The following is an 18,607-nucleotide window of genomic DNA, read 5'->3' as shown; positions in this document are numbered from 1 at the left end:
GGTCCGATTTTTGCGATTGAACTATGAAAATGATCAGGAGATAATTTCCAATCCAATGATCTATAAAACACTCTATTCTAACCTTGGTTGACATATAAAAAAATAGAAAATGCCTCAAAGTGCGTGCATAACATAACTTATGTGAACAAATGAAATTTAAAGTTATAGATGGTGTCAACCCAAATCAAAATACTATTAAACGACATAAACAATATGAATAGGAAGTTGAGAGATCAAGAAAAGGAAAGACCAAACACCCCACCCCCCAAACAAATTTTTGACAACGAAGTTTGAAAATTTGTTTTAAAACGTGGGTCTTTTAAAGTCAGATTCCCGAGACTTATTAGATTACCATTTTTATGGTTTAAATATTTTTTACTTTTTATGAATACGGATTAATATAAGGAAAAACAATAAGGCAATAAGGACATAATTCACACCATAGAGAAACATGACTCAAAAACCGAGAACGCATGCAAGAGTGGAAAACGTGAATTATGTTATCCATGGACTTAGGTACCGGTACTTATAGCCACACACTCCATAGGGAGGGCCCGGTTACCTAAATGGTGCACTTACCAATATATGGAAGTGAAAGGAAGTACACCAAGCAACAAAGGTCAGTCATCATAGATAGGGTCCTATAAAAACACATCCTCCACATTAGGGGACATTAACTCGTGAAAATGTTTTGACCGTTGGCCATTGACTTGAAAGGTATTGTTGTCCTTGGGATTTACCAAGGTGATTGCCCCGTAAGGAGTGACTTCAGTAACCATAAAAGGACCAGACCAAAGGGTTTTTAATTTCCCTGGGAAAATATGTAAACATGAGTTGTAAAGCAAGACCTTTTGACCAACTACGAACTTTTTGCGCAAAATTTGCTTATCATGAATATGTTTCATGTTAGCTTTATAATCCTTTGCAAGATCATAAGAATCGCTATAGATTTCTTCAAGCTCATTTAATTACAATTTGCGCTTGATGCCCGCCTCATCAAAATTGAAGTTAAGGCTTTTTATAGCCCACATAGGACGGTACTCCAATTCAACAGGCAAGTGATAAGGTTTTCCAAATTCAAGTCTAAAGGGAGACATACCTATTGGAGTTTTAAAAGCAGTCATATACACCCATAAGGCTTAGACCAATATTTCCTATTATGATTTACAGTTGCTTCTAATATTTTTTTTAATTTCCTTATTAAATACTTCTACCTAGCCACTAGTCTATGGATGATAAGGAGTTGCCCCCTTATGGGTAACTCCATACTTTTTAACTAGGGAAGCAACAACTTTGTTGCAAAAATATGTTCCGTCATCACTAATGATGGCTTTAGAAATGCCAAACCAACAAAAAATGTATTATTTAACAAAAAACACAACTGTCTTATGATCATTGCTACAGCAAGCTATGGCCTCTATTCATTTAGACACGCAGTCCATGGCAATAAGAATATAAATAAAACTATGGGAAACAGGAAAAGGACCCATGAAATCAATGCCCCATACATCAAAAATTTCTACTACCATGATAGGATTTAATGGCATCATATTACGTTTAGTGATTCGCCCTAGTTGTTGGAAATGAACACACGTTTTGCAATGCACTTGGGCATCTTTAAAAAGGGTAGGCCATTAAAACCCACATTAAAGAACTTTAGCAGCTGTTTTCATACCACTAAAATGGCCACCACACTCTTTGTCATTGCAGAATGATAAAACCTCATTATATTCCCACTGGGGAATACAACGACGAATAATCTTATCCGCACAATACTTAAAAAGGTAGGGCTCATCCCAGTAGTATAGCTTAACTCTGGCCAAGAACTTCTTACGTTCATTTCTTCACCAAACATCAGGGATAATATCAGAGGTTAAATAATTCACAATGTCAACATACCATGGTGCAGAAAAAATAGCATACAGATGCTTATCAGGAAAAAAGTCAGGTATGAACTCAGAATCACTATCATCATCCTTTGTTAGTCTAGATAAGTGGTCGGCAACTACATTTTCGACCCTTCTTTTTTTCTTAATTTCTAAGGTGAACTCTTGCAGGAGAATAATCCATCGGATCAATCTCTGTTTAGCATCCTTCTTTGCAAGAAGGTACCTAAGGGCTGCATGGTCCGTGTAAACTAAAGTCTTAGTACCAACCAAATAAGGACAAAACTTATCTAAAGCATAAACGACAGCTTAAAATTTTTTTTCCGTAGTTGTATAATTCCTTTGAGCATCGTTTAAAGTTTTACTTGCATAATAAATAACAGTGGACTTATTATCTAGTTTCTATCCCAAGACAGTACCAACAGCATAATCACAAGCATCACACATGAGTTTGAAAGGTTTAGACCAATCGAGAGGCTGTATAATCGGTGCATATGTTAAAGTGGCTTTTAAAGTTTCAAAAGCCTATTTACAGTTATAATTGAAATAGAAAATGGCATTCTTTAAAAGCAGATTAGTTAAAGGCCTAGCTATTTTTGAAAAATCCTTGATGAAGCGCCTATAAAAACCTGCATGGCCTAAAAAGGCTCTAATGTCACGGATAGTCCGTGGTATAGGTAGAGACGTTATCTTATCTAGTTTGGCCTTATCTACTTCGATGCCATCACTAGATACAATATGACCTAGCACTATTCCTTTTCTAACTGTGAAATTACATTTTTCCCAATTTAAAACCAGACTCTTCTCCTCACACCGTATCAAAACCTTAGATAGGTTAGACAGGCAGTTAGTGAAGGAGTCTCCATAGATAGAAAAATCATCCATGAAAACTTCCATGAAGCGCTCTACCATGTCACAAAATATATGAAACATGCACTGCTGGAAGGTACCAAGAGCATTACAAAGGCCAAAAGGCATTTGTTTATAGGCATATGTTCCAAAAGGACATGTGAAGGTAATCTTTTCTTGGTCCTCAATATTGATAATAATTTGAAAATAGCGAGAGTAGCCATCTAAAAAACAATAATAAGCGTGACCAGCTAGACGTTCGAGCATCTAATTGATAAAGGGTAAGGGAAAATGATCCTTTCATGTCATGGCATTTAAACGTCTGTAATCAATACAGATCCTCTATTTTATAGGGAATCGTGTGGAAACATATTCACCCTTAGCATTACGTACCATGGTAACCCCCGATTTCTTAGGAACTACATGAATGGGACTTACCCATTCGCTATCGGAAATAGGATATATGATACCCGCATCGAGTAACTGTAAGACTTTTTCCCTAACCACCTCTTTCATGGCACGGTTCAAATGACATTGAGGTTCACGAGAAGTTTTTGCATTATCCTCCAAATGGATACGATGTGTGCATACATTAAGGTCAATCCCCTTAATGTCATCAAGGGACCAACCAATCGCGGAACGATGTTCCCTAATCACCCTAATCAAATATGCCTCTTCATTTGCAGACAACAGAGAAGATATAATTACCGGATGACTTCCATCCAGATCAAGTTAAATATACTTCAACTCAGAAGGAAAAAGGTTTAAGCACAAGGGTAGGAGGTATGTCGATAAAGGCTTCTGGTGGTTCCTCATCGGGAATAGTGAAGAATTGTTTAGGTATCAATTCTTCATACTTGGTAGATGGAGCTACAGAAGGATCTAAGATAGGTGTAGACTCAAAAAGGGCGTTGACTTCCTCTACGTAGGAGTCGTCCTCAAAATCTAAACTTTCGAAAGAAAGGAATTTATGCATCTGATTTTCTGGAAACGTGTTATTAAAATAATCTTGAGTTAAGCTCTCGATCATGCTAACCTCCCCATCTATAGACAAATCTGGTAATTGTTTCATCATTTTAAAAACATTTACCTCAACAGAAAGGTGGCCAAAAGACATGAACATCAAACCATCGCGGCAGTTTATAAGCACGTTGGCAGTTGCCATGAAAGGACGCCCTAAAATGATCGGCACAGAGTTGTTAGCGACTTCTGTATCGAGGATAACAAAATCAGCAAGATAGTAGAAATCCTGAACCTTAGCAAGCACGTTTTCAACCACACCCTTAGGATACTTAATAGACCGATCAGCTAATTGCAACGTCATTTTAGTAGGTTGCATCTCCTATAGACCTATTTGTTTATATAAATAATAAGGGAGTAAGTTAACACTCACCCCCATGTCTAATAGCACGGTCGTCGTGTGGGAATCTCCTAAGGTGCATTGTATAGTAGGACGACCAGGGTCCTTGTACTTAATGATTCCATTATGTTTGGATAAAGTTGGAAACTGTTCAGTTAAAAAGGCCTCTTTAGGAATATTTGTCTTATGCCTAGTAGTGCACAACTCTTTGAAAAACTTAGCATGGTGAGGTAACTTTTTAAGTGCTTGAAGAAAAGGTAAGTTTATCATTAGATTTTTAAAAACTTCCCTAATCTTATCAAAATTCGTATCCTTGGTTAACATGGCTAATCTCTTGGGAAACGGTGGTTTCTTTCTTTATTTTGCATATGGATCAATAGGATGTTTAACCTTGGCTTTTTGTTTCTTAGGTTATGGTTTAACTGGTACCTCTACAGGGGTAGGATCTTCAGTTATTACTTTGGTATCTAGTAAAATATCAGGTGTAGGGACAGGCATAGTTACGGTGTTATCAACTACTCTGCCAGAACGGAGAGTGGTGATGGCATTTAGCTCACCTACATTTCCATTTTCATTACTAGTATTACCGTTTACCTCAAAGGCTGTGTTTGGTGTTTTAGGGTTAGGTATCGCTTGACCTGGAAACACACCTTTTGGTTATACTTTCTCTTATATTAACTGCTGTAAGGAAAGTTGGATGGACTGTAAAATCTGTTGTTGGGTTTGCATAAAGGCGTCGAAACGATCCGGTTGTGGAGGAGTGGTTGTTACAGGTTGTGTGATAGGAACTATGTCACGTTCATTATTAATATGTGGGTTGTGATAGTTATTATTTACCGGAACGATACCTCTATTAGCATTATAATTATTATTGTTATAATTATTATAATTCCCTTGTCCTTGTCCTTGTCCTTGTCCTTGTCATGGTGGAGCTTGGTTATAAATGTTTGCTGGCCTAACATTTTGATTATTATACCCTAGAGGTGAAACTTGTTGATTATTTCTCCAACTGAAGTTGGGATTTTGTCTCCAAGGGGCGTTAGGAATAAGATAGCTATTAATGGAGCAAACATTATCTGGTTGTAATGGTTGTTGTTCATAGGGGAGAGGACAGTAGGAGTTGGGATGCTCAGGACTCAAACAGAAATTACATGGAATAGAGTTGGCATTCATGACAGAGGTAGGCTTTTGTTGAACAGAAATAGCTTCTACCATTTTAGTGAAGGATTCAATTAGAGTTTTAAGCTCAGGATCGGATTTAACCTCAAACGTACGGGTAGCTTTAACTGTTGAAGAAGAACTAGCGGAGCGAGGGATATCGTCAGTACCCCCCAGGTATTATTACGCTTTGTTTGATCTTCTAAAAACCTATAAGCCTTTGAGGCTCCTTTATTGAGGAAACTACCCCCATTCATTATATTAAGGACCTCTTTGTGATGGTGTAAAAGCCCCTTGAAAAAGGCACGAACTAACGTGTCTTTCGCAAGGTTGTAGTGTGGACACTCTATAAGAAAATCAGTAAAACGATTCCAGGCCTCTAGAAAGAATTCATGAGGATTCTGGCGGAAAAAATGAATCTTGGAAAGCATTTCATCTGTCTTCAGTGGTGGGTAAAAATGTTCTATAAACAATTGAACAAGTTTGGCCCATGAGTCCACAGAATTAGACACTTGGGCAGTTAACCAAGACGCCGCCTTATCGGCTAGGGTGAAAGGAAACACCCTCAGTTTAATTTGGTCTGCACCTACCATAGGATGATGGAATGTGGTAAGAACTTGTTCAATCCTACGCATATGCTGATAAGGTTTTTCATGGTTTAACCCATGAAAAACTGGTAACAAATTAAATATATTCGGGGGGAATTCGAAAATCCCCTACTGGGTCTGCAAGAACGATGCAAGATTTTGGGCTATCATTCAGGGCTTTGTAAAAGTCAGAGAGAGGAATCTCTCTTTCTTCAACCATTATTTTGGGTGTAGTGTGTGGTATACTAGATAGGTGTGTGTGTTGACGTTCAGGATTGATTACGTTAGTCATTTTTTCTCTACCTGACCTTAATATCATACAAGGTTAAGTCCAATATCAAAGAAACACGACAACAATCAAAACAACCCTGATATACTAGAATAAATCCTCTAACAAGAGAGGCAAGGAGTGGAAGAAGGAGTACCTGAATGTCTCCTTGCTACGCGTTTGAATAGCGTCTTCTATACACGATTTCAGTGTATTCAAGCAAATAGCAACACTGAATAACTTTGAAAAAATGAAAGTTTGAACTAACCTGTGAAATCAGGCTTATCCATAATAGGGCGCGAGGCGCGCTAGGAATTTGCCTTACAAGGGCGCAGATCGCGCTTTTGCCTGACTCAAAGTCCATGCACTTTAACGCGGGGCGTGTTTCAAAAATAGGCTAATCAGGCGCGGGGCGTGCTCAGTGTATTTCTGCGAAATAAATCAATTTCTGAAGCAAACAACCACAGTTAGAACCAAACAAAGGTGGATGGGTTTAATGGGATTTTGGTAAGATTAACACTACTAAAGGAAATGAAACTAAACGCAACTAAGATGGCAGCGATGCCATTTGATAAAAGGAAAAACGATAGTTTTACCTACTATTAACTAGTTATGCTACGAATAAGTAAAATTAAATAGTTTCTTATTGCTAATTTATGAAAGATTCTACTCTCGTTATCAATGCAATATTTGGAGTAGAGAATTCGTTCCACTCCTAGCTCATTTAGAATGTAACGTTTCCTAGTTTATGTATTCTAACAAAACGATGAGAGTATTGAAATGAAATTTAACTAAGATGATGAATTAACTAATCAAGATGTTATAAATCAAACTACGACAATTCAATACTAAAATGACAATATGAGAAGGAATTAGGAGAATTTGATTCCACCTTGAATTCAACTTAAATAAACTAGCATAGAATTTGTTGTAATCCAAATCTTTACATTTTCACGTAAGGGGTTGGTATTTCTAATCCTTAACTATTCATGATAATCTCTACCAACTAATAATTAGCGTGTGAAGCAATCAAACCCATTCTCATAGTGAACTAATTACTTTCTTGAGCGGAATAGATGATTACAACTATTTCTATGCTAACACAATCAAGTTTTCATCGAAGCTTCCCCTCTAATGGAGGTTTTAGCTTCGATTCATCAAACTATCATTAGTAAATGAATACGAAGAATACATTTTGAAGAAATGAAAATATTACTTTATTTAATCCAATGAACAATAGTCTAATGATTCAAAACTGAATTAAATCTGAATTAAAACTGAATTAAAACTAAGTTAGATCTAAGTTTATGAATAACTAACTATCAAATTAAGACTAACTAAGTATTGAATTATAAAAACTAAGTTCTGAAATGTAAAGCTAATTCTTTATTATAGAACTAATTCTGATTCTAAAAGCTAAAAACTTGTTCTAAAACTAATTACTTAAGAGTTAAGTCTTAGTCCTCTTTATATAGAAGAGGCTAGATCCACAATTTTGTGCATGGGCTTAGGAGCCATGTTTTGGGGCGAAAAATCGATCCCAAAACCTCATTACTCTAGTCCACAAAAGGATTTTCAGCTGAAAATAACTTTAATAGCCTTTTTGTCTACTTCTGATCCTCTGATTTGGTCAATGCTTAAACCATTTGAAAGCTCTTTCCAAGCCGGTCATTTTGACATATGGTGGGCCCAATTCCGAGGTCTGAGTCCAAAGATACGGCATTCGGAAGTTCTGCTGACTTTTATGCACTATTTCTACTCGCGTTGACTTTGACTTTTCAGCTTTGACCAGCCTTTAAAAAGGCTTTTTCTCCTTGAATCTTGGCCTTTAATCATAGAACTTCGTAGCAACCAACCTTTGCTCCTTTATCTCACAAAAGGGACGCATTTCTACACATAATTGACTCCAATGTCTGAAATACACAAGAGTACGATAACAGTACTAACTCTTACTTATTAATCACATAATTGGTCTAAAAGTAATATTGTTAAAGGGTTAAAACTACATTTTTGGGCCCTTATCAAGGGCATTGTTAAATTCACCTATCACACACCAGGGACCAGTGACTGAGCAATTTAGATTGATGAGATCTTGCCAAAGTATCAATCTTTCAACTCTATTATTGCTTGCATAGATACTTGTAAGATGAAAAACTTGTGAGGAAGCTAGTATAGTGACTTGAGCATGAATAAATTGTGCACTTTCCATAATCTTGGAGACATATAGCTTAGAAAGATTCCAATAGAGCCAAATACGACCAGAGAAGTCACTAGAGTAATTTTTCTCAAAAGACCAAGAAGGGCAGCAAACATTGCTTATACTAAGAAATTTATCTCTTTTGACTTTTGTTTCTAGGAAACAAAACCATGATAGTTTATTTCTAATTCTAAAAATATTAAGATCACTTGCTTTTTTTAGATTATTTATTCCTCTAACATTGTATATGCATATCTTCATAAAAACTATATTTTTTGTTTGTTTTTGTTACCTGAGCCCTTGGGCCTTCCTCTACCTCTTTTGCCTGATTGTTTCTACTATTGTAGTTGATCTCTAGTGGTAACCTATGATGGCATTTGCAGAGGTGTGGCTAGATTAGATAACACATTCTGATCATCAAATGGTTCCTCTTGTTGCTCAGAAATATCATCATCTGCTATGCCTTCTTCTTCAAGAACAAAGGATGCATAAGTGTTATTTTCAATATTGAAATGGTATAACTCTTCCTCAGTTAGGATGCTATCATTATTTCTTATTAACTCATTTTGATCTTGAGTTGTATTGTAAGCCACAACTTTTTTCCCTCGGGTACCAAAAGCACTGTGTCTGTCTCTGATTAAGGCTGAAGAATTGGAGGATGCTCTCAAGGCAAAAGGAGAGTTTGCACGAAGAGAGTTAAGCAGAGACCCTCTAGAAGGAGGTGTATTCCTAAAAAGAAGTGTAGGGGTGGCTAACAACGACCCTCTGTTACTGGGAGTTGACTCTGCAAGTCTATTTAAGGCATCATATCTATCATCAGTAGAAGGTGACGTTGAGGTAGAAGATTAACCAATTGTAATGAGGATCTATTTATTGCTGAGGGGCTAGCAATAGCTGGTGGAGTATTGTCAGATTTTGAATTTGTAACAAGATAGGGAGTAATGATAGAGTTTGAAGCTGTAGCAGGAACTGCCCTGTCTTGAAGACTTGCATTTCTAGTTCTAGGAACCCAAACCTATAGTGGGGAAGATGGGCATTTGGATGTTGCATGCCCAAAACGACTACATATGGTGTAAGAGGGTGGTTTCCATGGATACTCCACATCAAGGTAAACATATTTACCCCCAAGTTTAAGTTTTACTGATTTGGAAAACTCAAAAGTCAGAGGAATAGTAACACAGACCTTTGCAATGTCTAGTCTTTTTTTCTGTGATGTTGCTCCATCCATACATGGAGGCTCACCAATCAAACTTGCCAAGTATGAGAGACCATTTTTAGTCCAAAGTTCTTTTGGGACTTAGAATAGTTTGGCCCATATTGGTACTGTATTGACGTTGTTTCTTTTCCCTTCTACTTCTGGTGACCATGTCCGAACTACAAATATCTTCCCTGCAATGAATATAAGACCACCTTCAAGAACCATCTGTTTGTCTTCAATAGTAGAGAAGCTGATGAAACAAATCTCTATCCGTTGTGATCTTCATAAAGCCTTTGAGTTTCCAGGTTTTTTCCAGAGTACTCTTAACAAAGGGAAACCCCATTCTCTAATCTAGAAAGTACCCTACCAAAGTATCTTTTCATTCACTAATTCCTTCATCAATAAGATCTTGCCACTGCAACACCATCTTTTATGATGGGAGTACAACTATTTAATGATGTGTTAGCTGAAGAAGAAGAGTTTGAGTTCTGAAAGAGAGAACTCCATAGAAAAGGTGGAGGTGGGGTGGGAAGAGGAGGATGAGGCCATATTTAAAAGGGTGACAGAATTAATTAGATCGATTATCTACTTCTCAGGTGGACTGAAAACTACCTAGAAAAGGAAATAAACGAGGTGAGTACGTAGAAGATAGGATCTAGGAACCTAATCTAAAAAGAGCTATTTTAGGAAATTTAGGTGCACTAGATAGCTGAGTTAGAATAATCTTAAGTTACCCCATTTCTCTTACTTAAGGTCCCCATTGAAGAAAAATTTCTACATTCCTTATCTCTTCATACTTCATTGTACTACTAATGATTCTATGGTTGACCTTCTTTTGGAGAAGTTTTCTTGTAACTAGCAAATATGCATGCGCGTTGCGCCTGCAACATGGCCATTTGAGAATAAAGATTGTGAAATATATGACGAACGTACTTGGCAAATGGTAGTAGATAGTACCGACGGGTTTCCTGGAAAGTAAAAACAAATTACACAAGTGCTTAGCAAAGATTACCAGATTCGCAGTCTAGCCATTTGGACATTGCGTCTTCGTCTAGCTTATGACGTTGTTAAATGGATATATAGTCTTCACTATTTTCTTTCTCAATATTATAGCATGGCATGGACTGTAAAGCCAAACTGAGGTAAAGTAGTTAAATACTCTGCATTACCCAACATTCTACCCATATTTGGATTATGGCCAAATGGGGCGTTGGTAATGTCCAATATGTTTACACTCATCCTAAATTAATTTACAAACTAACTGTTCAAACTAATTTCGAAAAAGATGAATTAAATAAGAGCGCTAAACAAATGGAACAACATTTGCACCAATAGAACTGATTTCAATTTTAAAGGATTTTGGATACAATCGAAAGCCACACCAAAGAGAATACATGGACCTTCTAATAGAAGTCGGAACACATGCACAGAAAATCTGACAACAATGGTAGCTTAAGACTTCCATTTTTTTAGGAAGGAAACAATTGTTCCATACTGCCATATTGAACACGGATAATGGATCCCACTGATCATCATCGCCAAATGAAAATAAAATAATGCTATTGGTTTTCTCTTGTTACCACTACCAACATTCTTCACTGACCATTTGTTTCTTCTATGAAATGTGTTGACATTATCATTTATAACAACAAAAAGCAATAACAATAACAGTATCTACAACAAAGTAGACTTGTTCATTATAATAACATAAACAGATTAATGCAAAACAATTCGTAACCGACTATGAGGAACACCAATCAAAATGTTGATTTGGTCCATTGCAACTACATTCACTCTCATTACCCTTCAACCATTTAGGAGGCTAAATTTGTTCCATTACCAAGTATGAAGCATTATAATAAAGGAACAACAAACCAATACCTTTACACTCACCAACTTTTCTAAACAAAACTTAATTTATGGCTACACTTTACACAATTATTCGTTTCTAACCTAAACATTGCACTATTAATTGCTCACTGCAAATATGACTTCTTTGCCAAATAAAACCCTCACTTTCTTCGCTAATCACTACATAAGAACTCGTAAATGCTTCATATATAGCTATAATCTACCAAGCTCATGGACTATCAGTTAGGTCCTTTGGGTACTTGTTCTGTAAAACCCAACTGTATCAAGCATAACCAAACTTTAACACTTGGGATTGCAAGAAAAGCTGAGTTTATAGTGGTAAAACTAATAACTACCATATTTTCACTAAGAAAGACTTAAAATATGGGGAAAGAGGGATTTCTCCCTCCCTTCATCTTTAGAAAGAACTTCGTCTTTTACATGTATGCCAAATTCTCCATTCCTAACTCCCCAGGACTCCAAAGTCATGTATATTTTTGCAACCCCTATCAATTGTTAGATGGGAAAAAAAGATCACCATCAAGTAAAAACCATATCAATTTGGAAGTGGAACTTACGCGAAACTACTCAAAGAATGAATGTGCCCAACATCTCAAGCAAAATGGCTATCCTACACATATATAGAAAACCCCTTCAGTTTTTGCAAGCCATAAACTATAACAAACTCAATTAGCAAACACACAAGCCGTCATTGCTCGTGTTATGAACACTTCTATACGCTAGTCGCTCTTCCCTCTGGCTTAGTATTTGTACAAGTTTCTTCAAAGAGCAAAAGTCCTAAAAAAAAAAACTGCTTTAGAATTGCAAAATAGCTTGAATTGACAACTTGCTAAACACATTAAAACTTTAAAAGTCCTAAAATAAGATAAAAATCCAATCAGTTTTACATCGGATTCAATAGACTAACCTTTCAGCACAAATGGATGTGGAATGGAAATTAGGAAGATAATATGGATAATGGATGATAGGTGTCGTTGATTAAAACCACACAAGATCAAAACCTAAATATCCCTCTAAAATAAAAGATTAGTAGGGTATTAATCCACTTCTGACTTGTATCACTTATGATGGACAAGAGTGGAAAGGGGGTGTCAAGGGATTAAAAACTATTTTATCAAGAGATTGTGAATTAAACTAAACTAACTAATTAAACTAAAACTAAGAATTTGAAATAAATAGAGAATATGATAGAGAAATTCAAGAGATTCAAATCCACCAATACCTTTAATTCACGGACATTTTGCTTCGTGTTGTTCTCACAAGTAGACTACAATCGGGCAATCAAGCAAGTGTTTATGTCTTTATGGATGAAACATAGTTAAACAATTATTTCTACTTATATGTTATTCCTATGTATGTGTTATTAATATCTTATTTCTTTTTATGTGAGTTTGGGCAGGCATTCAATGAATCCCCATCTAAAGAAAACACAAAGAATTAATCCTTATCTTACTCTAGAACACTACACAACTAGAAGAAAAGTAGAGACTAGTAGTACAATATTCAATTATAATAAATAAAAATCCTATTCTAGCATTATATTCAATTGCAATAAATAAAAGCCTGACACTAGCAAATATTCAATAGCAATAAATAAAATCCTAAACTAGCATGATATTCAACTGCAATAAATAAATAAAAAATAGCCATATTGGGTAACGTACTTTCTCGAAAAATTCAATTTGGGTAACATACCTTTTTTCTCGCCAATTTCGATAATGTAGTTATTAAATTCATCATTCTAGGTAATCTGTTAACTTGTCGTTGAAATCAGCCTATATCTATTTTTGTTTAATTACATTCAAAAATGACTGATATATAAGCTGATTTCAACGGAAAGTTAACAGATTACCTGGAATGATGAATTTAATAAGTACGTTACCCACTTTGGCTATTTCTTCATAAATAAAAGCCCTAATCTATACTCCCATCCCCTAGTCTGGGCAATGAAACTAATAACTAAACAAATATAAAGAACTAATTAACCTAATTGGAGAACACCATGAACCAAAAAAATCTTCAAACTCTAAGCACCGGCTTTATCTCCTCCCTTGAAGGAGAAGACTAGCCTTACATGAAGAAGGAAGAACAAGAAGAAGAGAATAAGAAAATAAGAATATAAGACTAGGGAGATTAATTTATTAAGACTAGGCTAGTGAAAACTGAATATTTTATTATTAATTTCTCTTTGCGTCAAGTTTTGGAGACAAGAATAATGTGAATTGGCAAGTTACATATGGCACTAATGTGCTATATTTATAAAGGTTATAATGAGCTCTAGAAGCATCTAAAACATGGGCTTTTAGGACCAATTTCCAATTCCATCGACCTTGACTAGGTCCCAAACAACTTTGACCTTTGTTTGATCCAAAATAAGGGTTTTGCTGTTTCCATGCACGTGGACGCATGGGATAGAACGATTTCATGTGTCTATGACGTATTGACTTTTTAAGCGCGGGATGCAAATCTTGTAAACTCTATATCTTTTTCACCGTAAGTCTGTTTGAGGCGTGTGGCTTATCAAAATGATCACCGCGACGAGCTCTATGCTATGGTATATGATAATGCAATGTTTAACGGAGTACTTGTGGTTGAATTCCTCCTCAATGTCTTTGGCATATAACAAGGTTTCTAAAATGTTCCATATTTACGGCCTTTGATCCAATCAATGAGTCCAATGTCTTGGGTTCCGAAATAAGCTTTAAAATAGGTTCAAGTCCATTATTTTCATATGTTTATAAACCTTGGCCCTTTTTTGTAATAGTCCATGAGCTCCATATGATCTTTTAATGTTCCAAATAGCTCCGTTTTGCCCTTTAACTCCAATATTTTGCAAAACTCTTTTTTTCACCTGTACAGTCATAAAACATAACTTACAAGCATCACTAGTTAACTAAGAGAGACAAACAAGAGGTATAATTGAGGGTAAAAATATACGTTTTTGAGCACTTATCATAGATAGTCGTGTTCCTCGCGTTAACATTCTTCACTGAAATACATACAAACACATATGTTACAAAAAAGTTTTTAAAACTAAATCAGAAGCCCGAAAATTCTTCAAATGAAACCAAAAGAATGAGAATAGTAGTTGAATTGCAGTAATTAGAACTAATAAAATGAATCAATGGAAAATGCATGTTATTTTCTTTAATTACACATTACCTATACCCAAAAAAAAATGATGCTGAATCAGAACTTGGAATCCACCCATTCATTTCAACAATCATTAATTGTGCAATCATGAAACAGACATGAAGAAGGATATACCATTACTGATGAAAAAAATGTATACCCTTAATTGAACAATAAATTTAGAACAATATGAAATTTCAGGAATTATTATTTCAAAGTAACAAATTCAAAATCTAGATATGAAACTTACAATAAAGGGGTAGATATAAGAGAAATTAGAACAAACGTCATAGAGATCTCAAATATTGATTGAAGTGGTAATCATCTGATTAAGAGAAAGTGTGAGAGAAAAAGCGCGACACTGTTCCAAGTGAATTTTAAGTCGTCTTTGTTTGTCTTCCAGGGAGGCGTCTGCAAAAAGGTATTTTGTCTTTCCAGAGCCTTGCCTTTTCGCCTGATATACACGGGTAATAAGTTTTTGAAATATTAGACGTATACTTTTTTATCCAAACTTGTTGAACCAAAAAAACGGTTATTTTGGGGCGTGTTGGTTAATCCCTCACCATGTGAGAAGAAGAGAGCTCTGGTTTGTTGTAGATAAACCGAGATGAATCGAAATTTCGTGGCTTACCAAAATTTCATCACAATATAAAAGAAGTTAAGATTTCGTACCCATAACAAGAGATAGAGAGAGAGAAACCAATTTTGAGAGGCAACCAAAATTGAAAGAAAACCCTTGCAAAGAGATAAAACTTGTAAGAAGAGAGATTAGTGAAGAGAGATCTAGTAAGTGTGGAGATACTTAAAAAGAGTGATTGTAATCTTCTTTTCCACTCTTATAAAATGATTGGCTCTTATGGAAGTAGGCATCATTGGCCGAACCACGGTATATCTTGTGTCTCATTGTGTTATGCTTCATTGCTATTGCTTGTTTGTGATAGTTAATTCCATAGTTTAGGTTTATGGTTGTTGGTTGTAGTGAAGCTTAGATTTTAATTGGGGTTTAGAGTGTCCACATACAAACTATCTTAGCAGGGATCGATTGGTATCATTTTTCCTAACAAGTGGTATCAGAGCCGTGGTTGGATCAATCACAAAATTTGTTTTTCCAAACTTTGCTCGAAAGGTGTTTGATTAAATTCCTAACAGGAGGTTTGAGTTAAAATAGTTTGTTAAGATGAATCATTCTATAAACACTCACATGACTAGTCTAAATAGAAGTAACTATACTATTTGGAAAGCCAAGATAGAATACTAGCTTGGTTTATTGCAAAGACTTGGCACAACCTATTGAGCATGGAGGAGTAAGATCGGATGTAGTATCCATGGCCAATTGGAGCAAGCTTGATAGAAAACCTATTGGGTACATTCTATAGTGGATTGACGATAGTGTATTCCACCATTTATCCCAAGAGACTACTGCTTTTAGCTTGTGGAAGAAATTGGAAGACCTCTATGAGAGAAAATCTACAGGAAACAAAGTGTTACTCATTAAGAAGTTTGCAAACTCGAAGTACAAAGAAGGTTCTTCAATGTCTGAGCATCTTAATGAAGTATATAATACCATCAATCAATTGCATTTGATAAAGATTAATATGGGTGAAGTTGAGGCTTTGTTATTATTGATCTCTCTACTCGATAGTTGGGAGACTTTTGCAGTTTCTCTTGGCAGAGCCGCTAAGGATAGAATCATTTCAATGGAAATAGTTACCGGTGCATTATTGATCGAATGAGGATACAAGAAGGGGTACATTCATAGAGTAGCTCCTCTCACTTAAAGATCTTTGTCACAGAAAAGTAGGGGAGAGGTAATAGTAGAAAACCACCTCATTTTAGAGGTGATGACAGAAGCAAATCTAGGGGTGAATCTAGAACTCCTAAGAAAGAGAGACAATGCTATTATTGCACCACCAAGGGTTACTTCAAGTATGAGTGTAGATCACTAAAGAAAGATGAGAAGAATAATTGTGTGCAAGAAAACATGGTAAAGATGAATGGAATCACAAGCTGAGATACTACCGTAGTAGTTTCAGATGATGATCTATTGGGAATTGTGTCAGATTGTGGTGAGTGTTGTGTTAGTACCTCATGTCAGGAAACCGAGTGGGTGGTATATATCAGATCGTCCTATCACGTCACACCGCATAGGAGTTTTTTCACTACCTACAAATGTGGTGATTTTGGTGAGGTGAAGATGGGTAACAGTAGAGTCCACGTACTACAATAGAACAGCACTTTTGTGATGGCTAGGAGGCGTCAGAATTATTTTTTGTGACGCCTACAAGGTGTTGGAATTTAGGCGTCTATGTTGGTGTCAAAAATATTTGTGACGCCAATATGCCGTCTCAATGGAAATATTTACCGACGCCTCTACGCCGTCACTAAATGTGCATTACTAACGCCTCTACACCGTCACTAAAATTGTATTACTAACAAATTTACGCCGTCACTAAATTGGTGTATTGTCGTCAGTATTGAACTTTCAAATCCCCCCAAAAACTGGCGCTATAACTTGGCGCCAAAACAAACTAACACCTCTGTACCGTTAGTAATTATAAATTTGTCTTTTTTTGTAGATATGCTTACTGACGCCTATGTACCGTCAGTAATTATAAATTTGTCTTTTTTTTTAGAAATGCTTACAGTCGCCTGTCAGGCATCATAAAATATTATTTATTTTTAAAAAAATAATATTTGTTTTTGGTTTCCATCCTAATATTTATATTTTTTTTCCCCTGAAATCGCTTGCATAAATACAACCACATATACCCCAAACACATAATATAATTAAGACTTGACAAACAATTATACACAAGGAAAATCTTAGCCATAACCATCACCAAAATTTGACTAAGTATATATATCACTAAATGAAAAACATTTAAAAGATATAGATGTATGGATATAGCAGAATCTACCAACATACTATTTCAATATAATCCCTATACAAACTCAAGATCACATCCTAAGAAGCAAGAGCATGGGGTCCTTGACGATTCTCCTGGCGGTCTCGCTCTAAAACATACACACCACCGCACTTTGCAAGCAGCTCTGATCTCCGGTGATGTGCATTTTCCCTTCATAAAAAGAAAAAGATTCATTTCAACTATACCTTAGTCAATATAAGCTAAGGAACCACTAAAACAAGCTATTGACTAGTCAATATGCACGCTAAGGATCCCGGAAGAAACAAAACAAGTTAATAGGATAGTTAGTCCGTCAATGAGCAAAGGCACCCACTACAGCTTTGTCATAGACATACAGATTTTTGTGTAAATATATGTACAAAATCTAGAATGGGATAAAAATTTATAAAGGAAGTGCCTCAGAATGGCTCAGATACACTAATCACAGCTAAAAATGTGAATCATACAAGAATACCACAAGAAAAGGCTCTAGTTTTGTTTCCTTTCTGAATATATCAAACAATTAATAAAACAATATGTGGTTCAGAATAAACACTCAACCAATAAATACCACCAAAAACATCATTTCTCCAAGAGTAGACACAATATTTTTACCCAAAATCAGGAATATGCCAATGTTTTCAGCACACCATAGTGTTGAAATTTGGAGAAATATCGTGTTTAATCCATCAAAATTTCCATTAAAGTTGATGTTGCGTACTAAATTGAAAGCAATACATAAGAGGAAAGAAATAACTTTTTTGCCCATTTTTTTAATCAAGTCAATAAGTACACAAACCTGTCCAAGGAGAACCTCAGCTAAGACACAACCAACGGACCACATATCAATGGTTGTCGTGTATTCTATAGCTCCAAATATTAGTTCTGGAGCCCTATAATATCTTGAGCATATGTATGATATATTGGGTTCGCCAGGTACCTATATAACAAAAATATCAATGTCAAGCCTTATCATATCATAACCTAGTAGGGCTATAAAACTATTGTTTGACAACTTACCAACTTCTTTTCACTTCCAGAATCACATATCTTAAGCTGATGGGTGTGAGGATTAACCTACAACAAACAGTACTTCAAAGGTCAGACTGGAAACAATTATACCCAGCTAAAACTAACAAAAATTGCAGTCAATACACATCTTTTAAAGTAAAGGGTAAACATTAAGGAGCAGAA

The sequence above is a fragment of the Coptis chinensis genome, chromosome 4 (genome assembly GCF_015680905.1).
Source record: "Coptis chinensis isolate HL-2020 chromosome 4, ASM1568090v1, whole genome shotgun sequence".
In the NCBI taxonomy this organism is placed as follows: domain Eukaryota; kingdom Viridiplantae; phylum Streptophyta; class Magnoliopsida; order Ranunculales; family Ranunculaceae; genus Coptis; species Coptis chinensis.
This window is presented reverse-complemented; position numbering follows the sequence as displayed.